The following is a 5364-nucleotide window of genomic DNA, read 5'->3' on the forward strand; positions in this document are numbered from 1 at the left end:
TTTCCTATTTAGAAATGTCAGCATATTAAATTATTTCAAAATCACTGCATCCAGTTACCCTGTAGATGTACCTCAATAAAAACAAAGACAGAAGGAATCAGAATTCTGCATTCCCTTCAGAGGTGAGACTAACAAGACTCAACAAACACGTGTAATCTTAAGAGATTTTCCTTGGTTAGGTTAATTCATAGCTGAAGACTGTTACAGTAAGAGAACTGGGCTTCACATTGAAGCATTCTGATTTATTCTCTGCAAAGAAGCATCAGCCTGACATAGATTATTTCATGCTCAGGGATGGCAGTTGCGTATTGATTGTTCAGTTACAATTTAGATCCCTGTAGTCCCAAAGTGGATGTTCAGAAGGTAGAATCTTGGCCTGACCACTGATTTCGCTTAACTAACTGATGCTTTACTGACCAACCAAGCACCCATGACTACCTCTGAAGCAGAAGAATTTGCAGCTTGTAGACTGGTGCATTTGAGAAGGGAGTAGAGAGCCAGATTCCATCAGTGCTGCTTACATACATTCTGCTCGCGTACACTTTTGCTTCTTCACACATTAAGTACATTAAGAGCACACAGTAAGCAGTTAGTTATGAAAAACAGATCAACGTGCTCTTTTCCTTAGTCATCTTCTCAGTATGTCCTCTGCAAATTAGAGATCAGTTGGCCTCAAGCAATAGTGAAGACTTTAAGTTTAAGGGAGCTTGTTCACTTTGCAAGCACTTTGACTACAATCAGTATTTATAAACAGAGAATGGTGTAATTAAAGATGTATCTTTTCCACCTGGGCCAGATCCTGAAAACATATTCCTGAAGGATTTCTTGCTTGGAAATTCCTATCTCCATCAAGACATACCATACTCTCCTCCAAAAAAAAAAAAAAAAAAAAAAAAGAAAATTAGAAAAAAAGAAAAACAAACAAACAGGATCTTGGAAAAATTCTTTAAATTTTTGTTACCAGAAAAGTATCATTTCTGGTGGTCATTTTCTTTTCAAACATATGGGAAAAAGGAGTGTTTAGGTTAGATTATCATTTTGTCTTTTACAAATACAAAATGACACAGCAATCAATCATGACTACACTTAGAAATACTAATTTGAGCTATGGAGCTTTTGTTCATCTTTTATATTTAATTCCTTAAAAGTAAATCTAAAACTTCTTGTGTACATTAAACTGTCTACCCTTAAAAATTCCCTGTGTCAGTGGACAGAACAAGTTATTTTGGATGACATTCATTTATTTCCCATAAATAAAAGGGGCAAGATTAGGATGGAAATCAACTTCCAAGGGATTACGTGTTATACAAGGGAGGTATTTTTCACCTATATGGTCAAACACAACTATACACAGCTCCTGCATAAATAAGACTCTAGGATGTGCAGCTAATTTATTTTGTTGGATGCATTTTCTTTCACTGTTTGAAACCAACAGCAAAGAGGGGTATACATGGACTCCTAGGCTTTGTACACAGACACAACACAGTCTTCCTACACAAAGTCTAAGGCAAGTCACTTTCTGTTGGATAGTACCATTTACTAGCAAGGGTACAGCCATTCTTTGCAGTTGCGCCATTTACTCCATTCATATCCATCTAGACAGGAAGTTACAATAATTTCTGTGAAGTACTGATATGTGATTAACTTGTGAAGTACATTTTTATTTTAATAATTAAATTCTGTAAATTCTTATTAAAGCATTATTTTAATCTTTTTTTTACACCAAACTAGACTCAGTATCTGTCTCAGAAAAATCTCTTAAATCTCCATCTCCTGGTTAGAATTTTGGCAGTACTGAAGAAAATCAATAAATTTCTCCTCAATTCGACTGATTTTATGGTACGGCTTTTGTCCATTTATGAGGTTATACTCCTTGAAGCTAACACTGTCACAAGTTGGGGGCATAATTCAGTTAAGAAAAACCTTCAAAAGCTCAAATGGTATTTCCCAAATCTTAACATTAAAACAGAAGAATGCGTTTGCAAAATGTGCTTGAGTGGTCTGCCACCAAAAACAGCATTCATTTTCAATTTTATCTATCTTATTCCTGAGTTAGCACAGGACAGGCTTACATGTACAGTGCTTGCTGCTGCTGGAGAAGAAACTCTCCATCCTTCCTTTTCCACATGGTTTCTGGTATTTGAAGGGAAGACTCCCTAATGGCAGCAGTCAACTAAAGGCATGTGACAGAGAGAAAGATGCAGATATGGTTAAAGAATGCTGGATGTGCATAGAAGTACACAATAGAGAATTCAGTGCCAAATTCCTCCTGTGTAACAAAGCAATAGTCAATCAGCAACTCAAAACCATCATGCTTTTGAGACAGGAGAGAGAAAAAATGGAGAACATAAGATGCAGAGTCATATGCATTTCTAGTCTAGAAGACTTGCCTGACCACTGTAAAGAACTTGTGGAAACAAATTATAAAAAGTATTCTGTCTTATATGGCTACTGAAAAATATCCTATCCATCATATTTTAAAAAGTGCACAGATTATAAACTCCAAACATTTTTTGAGATTTTGCAATCTGCCACAAAACAGGAAATATCTAGAGAAGCTTTGAATAGTTTTAAACTTTAAAACTATTTAAAACTTCAGGCTTAATTTAGAGACTTAATACTGAGAATCTCTGAGAGGTTAAGAGTTCTCTTTGTTTAGTTTTAACTGCTGTTAGAATCAAGACTTTATACAGCATACTTGAACCTGCTAACTAAGCAGAACAAGTTTTGTTTCTTTCCAAGATGCAAACATAACTTCAGAAGAAATTAAAAGATCTGTCTATTAACAGTGTCTCTTTTCCTTACACCACCTACAGTTAGTGGTAAAGTTAGGAAGATAAAGGACCAAACTGTTATACACTTTATCAGTGAATTAATTAAAGGCCGTTTTCCCCCATTTCCTCCCCCTTTTCCTTACTGAAGCCAGACAATCAGCACATAAAGGAACTCATTTACATGAAATATTATCACGCTCGCCTTTGTTGCATCATCACCTCATAAGCAACCCAGAATGTATGGCTGTTGAAGACTGGTGCATATACAGATTTTTACAAACAACAATTCTTATGGAGAGAACAGTCACAGTAAAATAGCTAATCAAAATACATTACAACATTAAATTTTCACTTTTTATAAGTGGAGTAAAGATGCTTTTAAATATATTTACACTTAAAAAAACATCTTAGGATTACTGCAAGTCAAAATTACTTAGAAATTATGATAGTGAAGTTCATTTAAATTAGAACATTATGAACAAATTGCCATATCTACTTAGAATTTTGTCTACTCTGCTCTCAGTATTGTCACATCCCTTTAACTACAAACAGACAAAAATTATCTTAACTTTGTTTAATGCCAAAACAGGCATCACTGCCAATGTAAAACACTGGCTATGCAGTATTTCAGTTAGAACCACCACAGCTCAAATTTTAAATCCTAGCTGTCCTGCCTTTTATCTGTTATATCTGTAGTCAGATATATTATTCCATGAAGAACACTGATTTCCATAAGACTCTTCTGCATTCTTTTTGACTATTACTATACTTGTATCACATTCATGAGATTATTCTCTAGAGACAGTTGAAACGTAGTGAAGTCCCCTCCATCCTCCCTTACTTCCAAACCAAATGGCTACTTATTTCTGAAGATACAAAGAGACCTCTTGTTGGTAGTGCTGGGTGGTCTATTCACATAACGTTAAATGAAAATAAATATCCCATTCAGTGAACTACTGGTAATAGATTATTATTAGTTTGCAAGGAATACTGAAATGTGTTAGCATTCACTACACTTTAAACTAGAAACACATTTCATGAAACATCTTGCTATGTGATTCTACCATTAAACTGCTTACTTTAAACAGTTTCAGCTCTCTTGTAATCCATTACACCAGTATACTCTGCAAATAGTCCCACCTAAAAATAAAACATAAAAAAATAAATTTGAGAAGCATGTATTTTTTTTTCTAAAAACTAGTATATGTTATTCAGAACAACAGCCCAGCCCCAAAAACATTTAAGAATCTTGAAATGCTTTTTTTTTTTCTTTTTTTCTTTTCTTTCTTTTTTTTTTTTTTTTTTACAGATACTAAGATTTGGCCAAGTAATTGCAATGAACAGACATCCTATTTAGTAAGATAAAGCAGAATACATAATAAACAGGTCAGTAGTTATCTACCTGAAATAGCCTATAATTAACATTTGATGTCTAAAAAGTTTAAATAGCAACACCAAGGAATGAGGTATGTATGTTCTCAGATATCACATCAGACTTTCATTTTATGCAACTAACTGTATTTCACAACTAGCATCTTACAAAATAGAACAGTACTATTGTGCCTGTAGAAGTACTGCATTAAAAACAGAAAAATACATTACTACAAGAAACCACCAAACATCACAATTGTCAGGGGCTACAAAAATCCATTCTTTTAGCTGTTATGAAGATGTGCCACATGTTGGGAATAATTTAGGATTCACTACCAAAAAGGTCCATTCAACTTTTACATGGGCATAAATTTATGTATTTTGAATGTAAAAAAAAAAAAAAGAAAAAAAAAAGAAAAAAAAGAAGAAGAAAAGAAGAATCACATGAGTGTAAGTGGACCATCTCACTGAAAGGAGCTAAATGGACTTTTGTACTCAACCCAAATCTATAATTTAAATCTATACATGGATTGGATGTGTGTATATCAAAACACTTATTGGCTGTAAACAAAAATGCAAAAATCTGTATTCACAAAAATATTTTATTGGTAATTTTACATAATACCAGATGGGATTGTAAATAGTTCTGCTCTGTATCAGTATATTGCTAAGTGCATAAAATATTGACAGTTTATGCCATAAAGTAGGATACTGTGGGGTTTTTACACATCATTTATGACATAATATTTTCTAATAGGCCAAATCAAAATAAAAAGAAGTTGATCCAAAATTTAAAAAAAAAATAGTAATAGTATTGTTATTTCCTTACTCTTGTGCAACATCTGGTATTTCTGTAATGAAATGGTAACTGATTATATAACGCTAGGCAAATCTGGAGCAAGGGAACAGCACTAAGCAGAAACAAAAACTGTACTTCAGTCATTTTTAAAGCTTTACCAAGCTTTTGTATTTCTCAATGTTAGTTCTGCCAAATGCTATCATCTGAGGTTAAATGTAGAATACCAGTGTATAGTGACAGTGACTCTTCCTGAATTGTAGAGTTAACCAATTGATGTTTAGAATGGATTTACTTTTTTTTTTTTTTGTATTTGCTTGTAAACATTTCAATAAGTGTTTTAAGTGTGAAAAAATATTGGTAAAACCATTAACATAATTCATTAACAGTAATCTAGTAAAATGTGTCAAACATTGGCAAAAA

The sequence above is a fragment of the Phasianus colchicus genome, chromosome 1, assembly GCF_987193195.1.
Source record: "Phasianus colchicus chromosome 1, bPhaCol1.hap1.1, whole genome shotgun sequence".
NCBI lineage: Eukaryota > Metazoa > Chordata > Aves > Galliformes > Phasianidae > Phasianus > Phasianus colchicus.